Raw genomic sequence first — 16,122 nt, forward strand, 5'->3', positions numbered from 1 at the left:
TCACATGCTTTCATAAAGCTCCTGTGAAAGCATGAATAGGTGCTTTGAGAAGATGGAAGGCAGTTGGAACCCTGAAAGCAATCCAAAATTCTCTTTTGATTATACCTTTATCAGGCATGCTTTCTGAAAATTTTACACCAAAGAAACAGAAGTGACCCAACTGGGTTTGCTTCTTCAGCTCAGCTATTCTATTCACTTTTCCATTCACCTTACAAGTGCCAATTTAAAACAGTCAGACCCAACTGGCTCATAATGAAGAGATGACATTCAGATTACATTGCATTTATTAAAGTGTTATTAAAGTAAGAAAAAGATTCCACTAAGTGGTGTCTTCCCAATTTTAAGTAGTGTTGGAAATTGTCCACCATTCTAGTTGCCCTCTCTAAAATAAACTGGACAGATCCTAATACCACTACAGCTCCTTTTCATATAAGAATAGAGAAACAAAATCTTCGTGGATTTCAGCACAATGTATCCTTCTCAATGGCACTTCCCCAGCTAATATTCTTCAGATACTTCCTGAACAACATTCAGTCAACTTCCAGTTCTCTCACAGCTGTGATAATTTATTAATTTCCAATATGACATACTAATAGGAAAGATATATTTATCTAGCCAACACAGCTAGCTTGGTATGAAGTAGGCTCAAAAAACAAGTAACACTTGAAAGTCATTCCTTTTTCTGCTTAAAGAATGTTTGGAGTTTTACTTGTAGAAGACAGAACTTTGCAAACAGACCTCCCATACAAAAAACACAGCCCACGGGAGCTGCATGGGAGAGACACCTTCAGCTCCAGAACTCTAAGAAAGCTTTCTGCACTGAGTCATAACAGGATGGAAAGTGGGATAATCTATTTAACTGTTTTAGTGCCTGGCTCCCCTGACAGCCCTGGAGGTCACTGTCTAATGTGACATGAATTATCTACGACTTTTCCAAGGAGCAATCCCCATGAGCAAGGAAGTATAGCCAGAAAATGAGGGCCTCAATACCAGAGCATTTAGTACATACAGGCAAACACATATATGGTGAAGTAGGTGTGGTTCTTTTGACACAGAAGGCACAATTTGGCTTTCATTGTGCTATGACTCCATGTATCAAGCTGTGTTGAGGGGGTTGGAAGGGGTACACCTCCTGCTAAATATCAAGGGGAGCTCCACCTTCAACATGCTGTTTGTGCTTTCAGATCTAGGCACATCTTACAGACATACCACACATGAATTCCAGATGAACCTGCCTTACTACCCTTCACCACATCTTGGAGGTATTACCAGAAAACTAGACTTTTAGGATGGTCTTGCAGATCAGCATAGAAAAGCTCTTACATGGCGACAGCATGGACAGTGTGGGCAGTGTATGTCAAAACTACTAATACATGAAAAGGAAGCCATGAAGAGCTTAAGGATGGCATAAAAGCAGACAGATAGCAAAAAGAAGCAATGAAAAGGCCTCTTTCAGTTAAGGGTAAGACCTTTCTTCTTAATGTGGTAGAAAAAAAGATTTAGGAAGGTGAGATAAGGTCAGGTTACCGGATAATGCAGACTTCCTGGGTAGCGAGATATCTGCCAAATGAAATGAAACAGCATGAATGTTAGAGATGCCAGAGAGGAGCTGGTTACAGTGATTAAGGTCTGAGGTGATGAGCTCAGCACCAACTGTCTAAAAAACAGTACAGACAACTCAACTAAGACATCAACTCAGGGTACAGCTGCAACCTAAACAGCTAACTAGATGTTCAGCTACTCAGTGAATAAGACAGTGAATAATGCAGAAAATATTCTCCTTTATAACAGTCAGTGCTGAATTCTCCTCTGGCATACTGTTCATGCCCCTTCCCAAGATTTAAAAGATCTTGCAGAAACAAGTGGAGGTCAGAGAGTAAGAATGAGAATGAGCAAATTGGGGAGTGGGAGGAATAAAGGCAGAGGCAGAGACTATCACTGGAAGAGACTGAAAGGAATGAGATTTGTTTATCTCAGAAAGGAGGCACATAAGAAAGCACACAGCGAGATAAAATAACAAATACTTTATAGAAGAAGTATCTGACACTTCTCTCTACCTTGCCACATAACAGATGAATAAAGGAACATTCAATGAAATGAAGACCTCATGTATTCAAAGCTGATCAAATGAAATTCTCTTTCACAAAATGTGTAATTGGACAGTGGAAGATATCACCACAGGAAGCACTAAGGTCAAGAACAGTGCAGGATTCAAAGAAGGTTTGGATGGCTATATGGATCACAGGAATATCTAGTCAGAACAATTATGCTAAACTTTGGAAAAAGTAAAAAGACAGGCTTTTAGAATTTAAGCCAGTACCTGACTATGGGAGAATTAAAATTAGGTTTCTGTAAGGGTAGATTATCCTACATCTTTCTCTGAGGTCCTTCTATCTCCTTTGCAAGCAGTTTCACTTTAAGGCCAGATCATCAGTCTACATGAACTACACAATTTCTATTTTCCCACTTCCACATAAACTTCAGATGCACTGAAAACCTTTGTCTAGCTGCAACAATGTCAGCAAATTCAAACCTGCATTTTTCCACTAGTGAGTCATGGCACCACCTGTAGTTAATCAGCACAAAAGGTGTTATCATCTCAATTTTCTTTATCATAGGGTGGCTACAACTGTGGAGCTGCAGCCTTGTAGACATGGATTGACAGCATTCGCTACCTTCCTCACTTCATCCCAAAATCAAGCTCAGTCTTGCCTGCTCCTTTTCCCTGCCTTGCATTCCCTTTTACAGAAAAGGCAAAGCTTGATCAGGACTTAATCCAGTAGCAAGCTCTCTGTTAGGAGGCTTGTGCATATGAACCTCTTATATCCTGACGATATACCCCGAATAGAAGGAATATACTGTCTTCTCTGGCCACGGCGCTAAATGAAAGGAGCCTCGGCTTCCTGTCAAGGCCCATGTAGTTAATCCATATGCTCTAAACCATATCTACCAGCTTCAGGACCTCAGGGCTAAGGAGGAGATATGGGCTCCATCCAGCTCAGCCCAGCTGCAGTGGTAGCATTTCTGTATCTGCACCACAGCACATGTCAGTAAACTTACTCCAAGTGCCTCTCTAATGCCTGCACAACCACGCACAATTTTTCTAGGCATTGGTAGTTTTCTAGGTAGGCATTGGTGCCTGAAACCTGTTTAATTGCAATTTTAGTGCTTACATCCTCTTTTGCACATACACATGCTTCCAGTTTTTCCCCCCTTCCCTAGCCTGGTAAACTACCTGCTGACCTCAAATTCAGCCTATTGCTGTCCCAACTTTTCATAAGCATCAGCCCAACAACTTTTCTCTGTCTTAATTAGACCTGAATCTAGCCCTGCAAGAAGGCAGGGCAACATTTAGCTTCCCCCTCCCCTTTTCTCCTCTTTGAATGTGGTTTGGGGGAACCCACATTCATTATGACTTGTGTATAAAGGTTGTTCATTCTATTAGCAGGTTAATAGATACAGTTTTGGAATCTGCTCAAACTGAATCCAAATTAAAACAGACCCTAAATCCCTGGGGAGGGATTCCTCCCTTAAATCATTTTCCTATTTTTATCTGGACCTTTACTGTCCTCCTGCTTATTCCACAGGACAGTTCCACGTACTTTAATTGTGAATCATTCACTTGACTGAGCTACGTGTTCCTGAAGCTGTATTCCACTTCAGCTAACTCAATGCAGTCAGAAGGTAACTGTCCTGTTTTTTGTGCAGCGGTTTGTGAAGTTTCTGCTCTCTGCTCAGTACCACTTCCTTAATTTTTATAATCTTGTATTACTATGAGTATTGTCTGGTAACTGTACTGATCATTACTGTAATTTTTAAATCTCTATAAGGTCTCTTTGACACCTCAGAATGAGCCTCTTAACTTTGCCTCAGAACTGAAATCATTGAAACCATTAGAGTTTAGTTGCTTTATAATGCACCTTTCTCCAAACATAACCTTCCTGAGACAGTGACCCGTGCTCCATGCAGTAGTCTGGAGGGGCCTAATAACCATCTTCCAGAGGACTGTATTGCCTCTTTCATGGTGCATTATAGCTCACTGTTCCATTGATCTAGTGTCTTGTTTGCCTTTTTTATTGCAGCTGTGCACTGAAGTGACAGTGTCTCTGTGGTTTTTTTCCACAGTAACCCCTTTCTCGGTCTGATCAGTGTGCTGGATGTAACACCCTTTCCCTACATTTGCTCTTTGTTCCCGGACTAATTACTTTTCATTTTCTACACCAAGCAGCATTTGCCATCTGCTGGCTCATCAACTAAATGATCCAAATTCCTTTTGAATCCGCTTGCACTGTTCCTTATCGCTTCTCTGTGCTTCCAGTTTTACCATCCAACCAGTGGAGATTTCACAGTGCTCATCTGAGGCACAGGAGCAGAGACATGGGAATCCACAGGATCTTCTCACACCTAGGGCAGAGCATGCTGCCTGGATTTGCCACTTGCTGCATTCATATATGAAAGAAGGGTTAGCTTTGGCAAAAATTAGGTTGAGGCTGCTTGAGATAAAGGATGGCTTCAAGGCCCAGGCCCCATGCTGGAGGACAGTGCAAGGCAAGTGTCTTACAATGGGGATCCAAGACCAAGGTGGGCTTGCTGCAGCTTTTAGAGACCCCACCTGGTGTGCCTACACCAAGATACAGCACATATTCCGCTGCCCACCTCACAGCTTCCACAATGAGTCCTGGAAGAAGAGGCACATGCCACATCTCCTCACACCATGTCCTGTTTGTGTGTGTTTGTTTGTGTGTGTCTACACGTGTGTTCACATGGAGAAAGCAGAAAAAGAAAGAGGAACATGGAAACAAAATGAGATTTCACCCATATAGAAACCAGCACCGCTATATCCCTACAGGCAAAAATATCAACTTCCTCTCAGCCCAAGAGTGCAATTTCTGAAAAACCAGCACAAAAAAGGCTTTGAGGTGACCTAAATGCCGCCTTCTGGTACCTGAAAGGAGAATACAAAAAGATGGAGAGAGACTATTTAAAGGGCAGGTAGTGACAGAACAAGTGGGAATGGCTTCAAATTTAGATATTAGGAAGATATTAGGAATATCAGATATTATCAGATATGAGGAAGAAATTTTTTTGTGTGATAGTGGTGAGGCATTAGAACAGGTTGTCCAGAGAAGTTGTAGAAGCCCTATCCCTGGAAGTGTTTAAGGCCAGGCTGGATGGAGCTCTGAGAAACCTGGTCTAGTGGAAGATGTCCCTGCCTGCAACAAGAGGTTGGCACTAGATGATCTTAAAGGTCCCTTCCATCACAGGCCATTCTATGATTCTATGAACTTGTTCTGAAACCTCTCAGGAAATGTCCCAGGCGTGGAAGGCCAGTGTGTGTAAGAAGCAGGGGTCAGCTAGGGACAGACACTCTTTTCCCAGCTCTGAGCACCAGAACAGTGCAGGCTAAGCACTGATGCTTTTAAAGCAGCGTTTATGGGCAAGCCTTATGCTGTGCTGAAATATGAGCCACATGGTGTTCTCTTGGAAACTCTTTTCTGTCTTAGCATTAGCAAGCTTGACTTGCTGGTCTATTGCCTTTGCCTTGTTTTGTTTGTCATTTAAGGAAAAAAATGTCTTGGATTACCTGGAGTGAGCAATCTTTTGGATGATCTTTTCTGGTCCTCCCTTGAAAGCATCGCACACACTTTTGAGGTATTATCAGTTGCATATCCAAGATACACTCAGGTAAGAGAAGAACTAGACAACTCGTGCATTGCTTGCAAATTTTTTAATAATTTACTCATGTGGAAAATGACCACAGAGTAGTTAATTCAGAAAGTGTAACATTTTGCAGCTGTTTTAGGGTCCACACGTAAAATGATCTATTTTTTCTTTAAAGTTCATTGATTTTCTGAACTTGGCGTTCAGAAAGACCAAGCTTGGTTTCAAACAACACTTGCTGCTGCCATTTATAGTGTTTTCATATGGTGATTTTAGTTAGGAGTGCAAAACATAGATAAATCCTTAATAAACTACAAATGTCAGAGGAAATAATTTGTGCTATGCCTTTCTCAGGCAGGAAACCAGCACACTCAGCCAAAATAACTTGCCCTTGGCTGTGGTTGGAGATAATACTTTTTATCCCAAACTTTTCACACACTTAAAATCAGCTGGAGTTTTAAATGCTCGGCATTTCTGAAAAAAATTTTTACCTCTAACTGAATGTGGAAAAATTAGCATTCACTCCATACTACACTCATATCTTCTGTTCAGCTAGGACAGAGTAGTAGGAAAAGAGTTTTGCTAATTCATGGCATTCTTTATTAATATGTAAGTCAGAAGAATTCATCACAGGCATGAGTGGAAAGATTTTTCATAGTCTTCCTTTTAGTCTCATGTCTCTAATAAAAGAATGAATCTCCAAGCCAAATTTCACTTAGTTTCGTGTCTGAAGAGGTAGCATTCCAGGAGAACAGTAACAACCAATATTCAGCATTTTTAAACAGTAAAACTCCTGAAATCTGGTTTAGACATGTTTCTGTTCATCACAGCTGTATGATTTGTGCAGCACGCAGCCTCACAGAACTGCCTGGAATTCAGGAGTGTGACTGCAGCATGCATCTGTAATATTATATAATTCACTGGAACTTACGAAAATCTTCTCTATCATAATATTTAGACCCTCAGTCTTGCTTTCCCTTCTGGCAAATTTGCATCCAATGAACTTAAGACAGGAGTTTTGCAAAAAGGGATTCCAATGTTCCCACAATGAAAGTATGATTTGTTCTATCTCATCATCTGAAGCAATTGAAATTCTCTCCAAGAGAATTGCAGAGGCCTCTGTCTACATTAAAACAAACAAACAAAAAACAAAACCAAACAAAAAACCCCAAACCTGTATTGACTAGTCTCTGGCTCACAAACATCCTCCAGATTTTTTCCTACATCTAGTCTCAGCAGAAGCTTTTTTTTTTCTACTGCTTTCTAGCTTGGTTGTAACATTCATCCCATTTCACCTTGATGGCATGCTGTCCTCTTTTTCTCATGTTACTATCCACTTTCTACTTGTTTATCCCTTCTTTAAGTGTTGTGGCAATTCTGACTCTCTCTGGGACTCCACACTGGCTGAGAGCCAGAGTAGGCCAGACCCATCCAAGAGGCTGTTTTCTCAAGAGCTGTCAGTGTGTTTCCCAGTAGCCCAGAATAGCCAAAGGATGAAGTGTAAGAAGACCATGATGCATGGCAAAAAAGTGAGAAGAATATGCAAGACTGATTTTTGCAAGTAAGATTTACATAGTTAATATCAAAGCATGGACCTTTACATATGAGCTAGTCACCCTAGGGTCTCTGTACAGTAAGTGGAAAACAGGTACAACCTTGCTAGCTCAACCTTGGGTAGCTAAATTAGGAGAAATTAATTCAATCCTTCATTCCTGGTACCAATTGCATCTTCTGTATTTGCATTCACTAAATCCACCACATCCACTTCACTGATGTCAAGGGCATTTTTCAATACTTGCATTCTTCAAGATACTGCGAGACATAACATGCAAAGCTATGCCAGAGTGCAGCTCTGTCTTCCAAAGTATTTCAGGATCCTTCCTGCCTGTTAACTGCAAGTTGCAATAGAATCTGTAACTTTTTTTCCAGATATGGTACTCACTATTATTCGGGTACCTCAAACCCTGAGAGACAGAAAAAATACACTGACACTTCTCCACCACGGAGAAGCTGAGCTCTGCTATGGCTTTACAGAGAAAGAGCCCCAGCAATAATGCCTGGCCCTCTGTGCAGAGAGAAAAGAATATGTAAGTCTGTTTGAATGCTGCCAGTGGCATCCATTAAATCCCTGATCACAGTGGCAATAAAGAAAACCCCTGACAGCACTCAATGGAAGTAAAATTTATAGACTTCCATATAACTAAGATCTCAAATGATTCTGAGAAGAAAGAAGACACTGACTCCAAGCAGAAAAATGGAGAAGAATTGGAGGTAACTGACCTTGTATGAGAAAAATCTTTCCCTTTCCTTAACACAAATATCTGGAGTTTACAGCAGAAAAATAATATTCCAGAGAGTAAGAACTCTCCTCTTGTGCAACTTGCAAACAGCTGAACAAGGGCCTGCAAAGTCCTGCAGTCAGCAGGGAGTCTATCTGCTGTGGAGAAGAGAACCACATTTCTGAATATGAAGAAACTGGGGAGTTAGGTGAGAGACACTGCTTGAGGGTCCTTTATATTATCATGATCCAATACACCTGCTTAGGGTTTTGTTGTTGGTTTGAGGTTTTTTCCAGTTGCTTAATGGTAACTTTGTTGTTTTGAATAGACTGTCCTGTGTTGTAGCAAGCACTCGCTTTAGGCAAAACTCTGAGAGAACGTCTGTATCCAACAATGCTCACAGCCCAGCTGGGAATGATGAAGAAACTGTAAGAATCACAGCAAATGAGATCAAGGACTCAATTTCAACTTCTCTTTGAAGCAGAGATTCAAAACTTATTATCAGTGAGTGTTAGCCTAGGAAGACTATGAAAATAAAAGGTCAGTGAAATAAAGGCACACATTGGATCTATATATGGATAGTATATTATTATTTAACAATATCTTTGAGTACAGAGCCACAGTTTCAGATACATTATAAATGGTGCTGCAGATGGCAATCCACTCATGTATATTTGCTCTTCACAAAACCAATTTTGCATGGAGGGAACTGCTGAAATGGAGATACCAGAGCAGTATCGGGATGATGTAGAAATCTTTGCAGATGTGCAATTTTCATCTAAAATAAATTCCACTGCAGTGTCCTAGACTGCTTCAGCATGAAATTAGCCAAAATAAAACTTATTTTTATATGCTCCTCCCAGTTCCAAGAGCAGATGCAGCCCTGCTGTATGACTGGGGGAGGATTCTTCACCATTCAGCTGCGTCCACAGAATCTGCACCAGTTAAAAGAGTTTTACACCCACCAATAGTAATGAGCAAGAGGAAAAGAGGACTGAGGAATCTTTAGACTCTTCAGTAAATTCACACTTTGTACAAAATAGGCCTGATGCATTGCTCCATTTTGGACACTATTGCACCTCTCCAGAATGACTACTGGGGGTAAAGTAGGTTGGCAAAATAAAGCCATGGGAACAGGCTCACATGCCAGCATTTTTTACTCTTCCTAGTCGAGCAGTTTGAACACACAGGAGAAGTATCTGTTGGTGACAACTTTCCTTTCAAACACTGGTCCTGTGGACTGCAGCAGGAACACAACAACCATATTGCTCCATCATTAGCAAAATGCCTGAAGCTAACTGTTGGCTCTGATTCTTTCCAACAGCCTTTCCTTTGTCTGTCTGTTTTTCATAATTGCTTTTCTTCCCACCATTTTTTACCTGGGTCTTTATTCTTGCCTTGAGAATGCCTTCTGTGCAAAGAGCCCTACAGCCATTTCTCCTAAAGCCTGGCCCAAATGCAGACTGCTGCTCTCTGCAAGTTTTGATTTTATGTTATTTTATCCTTTCAGAACTGTTTTTAGTAACACGCTGAGAAAAAGAAAAGATTGTTTGCAAGTGTAGATTATCCTGCAGAAGTTAGGTTTTCTTGTTTGGTTGGGTTTTTTTCTGTGATGTTTAAAAACCTTGTGAGAAAGACAAAGATTTCTATCCCTGTCTAGAAATCCTTAGGTTCTTTCACTATTGAAAGAGTAAGAGCAGCTCTGCTTAGCAGAACTAATTAATTTTAATTTTAATAAAACATATATTGCACCTAAAAATATCTAAGTGCATCATGTTTTAGGAGCTAATGAAAACTGGTATCATGATTAAAAAGTAGGTGTAGGTAAAGATATATAACATATTGATGCTACAACCAAACACTGCAGATGAAATTTAACAATAGCAGTTTCACTGGTTACCATGAAACAATGGTGCCTGGTCAGGAAACCACTGCAATAATCCTGCAGCTTTTACATGTCAATATTTAGGGCAACACTACAGCAGGCTGTGTTAGTACAGCATTGCAGGAGTTGTGAAATGTGTGTCTGTCCTTCGTAATTACCTCCACCCTACGAGAGATACGCGAAACTGCAGACGAGCACGTTTCCTTTCCCTCTGGCTCTCCGACCGACACCTCCCGGACGGGGGCACGGCGGGGGTGTCACCAGAGCTCTCTAAGAGGGAGAAGGGGGGCGGGCGGGGCGGGATGTGCCCGCAATGCAGCACCGCCTCGCCGGGAGACGCCAGCGGAGCCGCTGCCTCCCCGTGCGGCGCTGCTGCCGGGAGACAGGGGCAGCCACGCATCCGTCCTGCTGCCCGGTGGCACGCCGGGACAGCGCTGTCCTGGGCCGATCCCCACCCCGGGACAAGGCTGGCCCGTGCCGATCCCCCGATATGCGGGTGGCTGCTGCAGGAGGTGCGTGTGTACACACGTGTTTGCGCGTAAAACAGCACCACAGCGGCGGCCACAGCCGGAGCGACTCCCAAGCAGGAGAATTGGGTGTGCTCGGGAATAAATTATGCACATCTGTGCTGAACAGCCTCCCGTGGCTTGGGCGGAGAAAAATACCTGAATTACAGGGCTGAACCTGTTGCTATGAAAGGGTCCAGGGAGCCCAGTCAACACTTTGAGGTGAATTCAGTGCCCTCTGACCTCATCCCTGCGCTGCCCAAATAAAAAACACCTCTGCATTTACTGCTGAAAACCTGAGTTGAGGAGTCTCCCGCCCAGCATGAATTTCGCACAGATGACGCTTCCAAGAGCTCCTCAAGCAGGAAAACTGCAGAGTGAGAAGTAAGGACCTACCTACCACAGAACAAGGGCAAGGTCCATTATAGCCATTCTCAATGGGTTATTTGCTTGTCAAGGGACTGCTGTCACAGAGCAAGGGCTACAGAATCTGCTGGCAGGTGACTGCTATGGACAATATTGAGCAGCAACTGGTTGCTTCACCTTATGGAGCCTCTTTGTTTGGAAATGGGATGAGGGTGGCGAGATGCCTTCTACTAGACAATCAGCTGGCTCTAGGAGAGCCAAGCAATTGGAAGTACACTACCTGTGCACTAGCAAAATGGCAAGCAATGGAATAGCCCGAGCTAAGTTTTCTCCTTTCTCTGTGGAATACCAGAAGATTGGTTCTCTGTTGACCCTCATGTTTGTGTGTACTATGACAGCCCAACATCACTCTGACACATGAGACTAGAAAGAATACACAAAAATATCAGTATGGGGAGAGATCTGGTGGTGGCTTTACATACCTTTTCTCACAATAAGAGACCCAGAGCTGTTCTATATTTATGACAGCAGCCCTCAGAGGCCACAGCAGCCACAGTCACTGCTCAGTCACGCCTCCCATATTAGGCTGCAAGTAGCATGACACCGAGCCTCTCGTATTTCACCTGGAAATGCCTTTGTGTTGAAGCTACTGAAATTATATCAGACATGCTTTTTGTAAGCTGGAGCAGATTTTGACTCAGAAAGTGAGATTTATAGGGAAAGGTTGCTCAACAATAACACTTACCTCACTGAGAAGGCCCAGCTAAGAATGCAGTCCCACAGAACATACAGTGCCTCTCTCCCCAGCCTCAAACTGGATTCCAAACTCAGTGAGGACAGCAAGAATTCTTCTACTGAAGTCAGCACGCTTTGAGCCAAGCTTCACTCTGTAAATATTTACCAGTGAATAAGCATATGACCTGGTTCCCAATCTGGCTACTATAACCTAAGATGTTTCCTCTGTCAGTTCAGGAGCTCACTGGTGCAGATGCATTACAGCGTGAGGGTGTTACAAGACAGAGAAAATAATTTACTATTGTTAATATTTGGCCCTTTTCCTAAACTTCCCTATTTTATTCTCTTTTTGACATTAATTCCTTTTTCTGTTTCTTCTTAATCTAATATTGGCCTATTTTAAGTAACTGTATGTATTCTTTGCTGAAAGTACAGTATGGCTACTTCAAGGCTTTTCGCTGGTAACTCTTACCCCAGCTTTATTTCACAAAACAAAACAGCTCTCCCCATATGCCTCTCTAAATAATTGTTGGTTCCTCTTATAATTTGCTTATATGTCAGTTTCTATTTAAAAATAAAATGTAATCATTGACTAACCATTTTAAAGCTGTTCTTAAATTAATCCCTATTCCACTTGTCTTTCTGCCTTTCTGCTCCACAACTGCCCCCTAGAGAAATAGCTCTGTAAGGAAAAAATAATGCACACATCCAGTCACGCAATACTTTAACAGTTTGCTCCACACTGGCAAGGACTGGGATTAGTAGAGACATTTCTCAGAAAAAGTGGAAAATGCTGGCCCAGTGAAACAGATATATTTCTTTTCTGAAGAAAGTGTTTCTCAGAACTTTTTTTTTTTTTGAGGGGATGGGGTAATATAATTGCTGAGGAAATTAGTCTGAAAGTGGGCAGCCGCAATGTCTCCAAAATATGGCAGGTTAAAGCTGATCAAAACTCTAGTTAGTACTTCCCTCTAGCAGGAAACACCCACATTTTGAAGAGGAGTTTCATTGAAATACTTAGTGAAAGCCAAATATTTGAAGGTGCTAGGAGGTTTCCTATAAGTATTTCTCCAAGTGAAATGAAGAAACTGCTCCCTGGCTAAAATAGCTGATGGACAACTGACCTATGCAGACCCAAACTCAGCTTTTTCTTATCCTACATGAATACCTTGAGCAGTACGTAACTAGCCATGGGTAAAAGTCTGAACGTGCACAAAGGTCTTGATTTTATTGCACAGTGTAGAGCACAAAAATATTTGAAATTGTAACATTTTTCACAGAATAGGACAACTATTGCTTTGCTCTGGCAATGCAGGGAGAGAAAATAAGGTTCCACATAAGCCCTTGTCTTACAGTGACAGACATGTACCACTGCATCCCTGGAATTGGGCCCATGTGGGTTGACTGATGTGGTTCTAGGAAAATGGAATTTTGTCTAGTATCAGTGATGGCTCCTAGCAGATCTATGTGAACACAGTTGTAGGACTGGAGCTATTTGCTTTTTATAAAACAAATTGCGTATAACAGAATTAGAACAAGTAACTCAATAATAATTTTTATCTAAGGCTGGTTTTCCTAAGGATTTCTGTCTTATTTCTCCTACCACTATTACACTTCCTTTCCTATACAAGGATGTCCACATACCCTATGTCTTCCCCCACAACTGGCCTTCCCTTCTTCTCAGCCTACCCATGGACACATTTCAAAGTATCTCAAATGTTCTCCCAGGAGCTACAACTGGGGAAGAACTGGAGGAGTGCCTACACATGATGTGACCAGCCTGGCACTGGAATATGTTGGCTGTCAATAGCAAGCTCAGCAGGTGAGTTACCTTGAGCTCTCATGCAACATCACTGCTGCTCTTTCTAATGAAACTTGTAAAGCTTCATAATGGTGAGTCTGAGATCCCTTCATCAGACTGGGTTGAAATGGACACTGGATTTTAAAGTTACCAGGCAAGAACAGGTAGCACCCTGACACTTCTCTTAATCACTTGTGATGTTGCCCCGGGCTCAGTACTGGGGCCAGTCCTGTTTGATATCTTTATCAATGATCTGGATGAGGAGATCAAGTGCACCCTCAGTCAGTTCACAGATGACTCGAAGCTAGGTGGGACATTGATCTGCTAGAGGGCAGAAAGGCTCTGCAGAGGGCAGGACAGGCTGGATCCATGGGCCAAGGCCAATTATCTGACTTTCAACAAGGCCGAGTGCCAGGTCCTGCACCTGGGTTACAACAAGCCAATCCAGTGCTACAGGCTGGGGGAAGTGAGGCTGAAAAGTGGCCCAGTGGAAAAGGACCTGAGGGTGCTGGTCAACAGCCACTGAACATGAGCAGCAGTGTGCTCAAATGGCCAAGAAGGCCAGTGGCATCCTGGCCTGTATCAGCAACAGCATGGCCAGCAGGACCAGGGCAGTGATTGTCCCTCTGTACTTGGCACTGGTGAGGCCACACTTCAAGTACTGTGTCCAGTTTTGTGTTCCTCACTGTAAGACACTGAGGTGCTGGAGTGTGTCCACAGAAGGTCAACAGAGCTGGTGAAGGGTCTGGAGCACAAGTCTTATGAGGAGCAGCTGAGGGATCTGGGGTTGTTCAGCCTGGAGAAAAGAGGCTCAGGGGTGACCTTATCGCTCTGTACAACCACATGAAAGGAGGTTGTAGCCAGGCAGGTGTCAGTCTCTTCTTCCAGGCAACCAGTGACAGGACAAGAGGACATAGCCTCAAGCTGTGCCACAGGAGGTTCAGGTTGGACATCAGGAGGAATTTCTTCATGGAAAGGGTTGTTGAACATTGGAATGATCTGCCCAGGAAGGTGGTGGAGTCACTACTGCTGAAAGTGTTCAAGAAACAACTGGACGTGGCACTCAGTGCTTTAGTTGGCAAGGTGGTTATTGGTCAAAGGTTGGAATCAATGATCTTGGAGGTCTTTTCCAACCTAACTGATTCTGTGTTTCTGTAAATAAAAATGCATAACCGCATGCGAGGAGCCAGTGGGTGTTAGGCCCATGTCCAGCAAGGGAGAGGAACAAGCAGGCCCTTTTCCCGCGGAAGGAATCCGTTCAAGAGTGAGGCTGCGGAGATCTGAACCTGGCTCAGACCCACTTCAGCCACCAGGACCCAGCCGGGGCAGGGGCAGGGCCAGGGCCGGGCCGTAACCCCCCTCACGCCATCTCCTACCGGGGTCCAGGCCGGGAGAGGAACGCTGGCACTACCACAACCCAGCTCGGGCCTTCCTCGCCCGCTTCTTCCCTGAACAGCGACCCCCGTAAGCGGGAGGTGCGGGCTGTGCTGGGCACACCGACCCCCCGCGCTCCGCTCCCGTCCCGTCCCGGTGCCAACCGCCCGCCTGCGCTTGCGGCGCGCTCGTCGGGCCGCCAGGGGGCGCCGCCACCCCGCAGCCCACTCGGGCGCGCGGGGAGAGGCGCGAGAGCTGCTCGCGCCGCGCCCCGCCCATCCCCGCCGTCACGTGCCCCGCGGTGCTCGCGCCCCCCAGCCCCGCTCCGTGCTCTGACGCCCCGCCAGGGGGCGCCCTGGCCCAGCGGCCCTGCCCGCCTGGCGCGCGCCGTTTGTTGACCGCGCGGCGGCGACGGGTTGGTGGCGCGAGACTCTCCCGTGACGCGCTCGCGGGAAGGGGCGGAGGGGGGGAGGGAGGAGGAGGGGCCGTGCCGGGGACACCGTGCGGGGGGGAGAGGGAAGGAGGCAGGGAGAGCGGGGGGAGAGGGCGGCTGGCGCTGGGAAGGAGGAGGAAGAGGAAGAAGGCGGGCGGGAGGCGGTGGTTGCGTGCGTCCGTCCGTCCGTCCGTGCCGGAGGGGGAGCCGCGATGTGAAGCACACACGGCCCGGCAGGGCAGGAGGCGGCGGCGGCGCCCCCGGGAATGTGCGTCTGGGACGCGGCAAAAGGTGAGCGGCGGCGGCGGGGCTACCGGAGCGGGCGCGTTCCTCCTCACGGCGCGGCGGGGGGGGGGCGTGCGGGGGGCGGCTTGGGAACGGGGAGCAGGAAGGGGAGGAGGGAGGGAGGGGGAGCCGGAGAGGCAGGCACGAGGCCCGCAGCCGCTGCCCTGTCTCAGCCCCTCCCTGGGCCCGCGGCCTGGGCCTTCCCTGTTCTTTTCCCGGCGCGGGAACGAGGGGCGGGAAGGGAAGGGGGGCCTGCGCGCGGCGTTATGTAACCGGCGCGTGGGGGCCTCGGTTGCCCGCGCGCGCGCGCGCGCGGGAGGGCGGGGGGGACGCGGGGACGGACCCCCTGGGCGCGCGCCTGGGCGCGCCCCCGCCCGCCCCGCGAGACACCGCGGGTGCGCGCCAGGTGTGCGCGTGTCCGGGTCACCCGCCCCTCCCCGCACCTGTGCGTGTGTCTGTCTGACTGTGTGCGTGTCTGTCTGTCTGTCTGTATCTGTCACATGGGGCCTGCGCCGCAGACACAACACGGGTCCCCCCCCCGGCAGAGCCGGGGCGAGCGAGGCTGTCACAGCGTTCTGCCAGCGCCAAGGGGTCACTGCAGGGAAATAGGCTGGAGGGGAGGAGAGCGAAAGCCCGAGCCCTGGCGCGGCCGTGCCCTCTTGAACGCTCCCCGCGATGTAGCAGCGTGTATCTTGCCTGCGGTTTCCCGTCCTGTTTGTGACAAGTTGTATTTGCTGAGCAATAGTGCTGGGTATAACCGGTGTGCTGAAGGGAAGAGGGAGGACCTGTGCTTGATG

The 16,122-nt window shown here is 45.9% G+C and overlaps 1 protein-coding gene across 6 annotated transcripts in view; it reads left to right on the forward strand.

Moving 5' to 3' along the window:
• Nucleotides 1–15,141: 15,141 nt before the first annotated feature.
• Nucleotides 15,142–16,122, forward strand: part of REV1 (REV1 DNA directed polymerase) — a 67,626-nt gene continuing 66,645 nt past the window's right edge. For all 6 annotated transcript variants that reach the window (XM_032680829.1, XM_032680826.1, XM_032680827.1 and 3 more), the window contains exon 1: nucleotides 15,142–15,331. The gene's annotated coding sequence lies outside the window, so the exon portion shown is untranslated. The remainder of the gene's footprint in view (nucleotides 15,332–16,122) is intronic.

Source organism: Chiroxiphia lanceolata, chromosome 2 (genome assembly GCF_009829145.1).
Source record: "Chiroxiphia lanceolata isolate bChiLan1 chromosome 2, bChiLan1.pri, whole genome shotgun sequence".
NCBI lineage: Eukaryota > Metazoa > Chordata > Aves > Passeriformes > Pipridae > Chiroxiphia > Chiroxiphia lanceolata.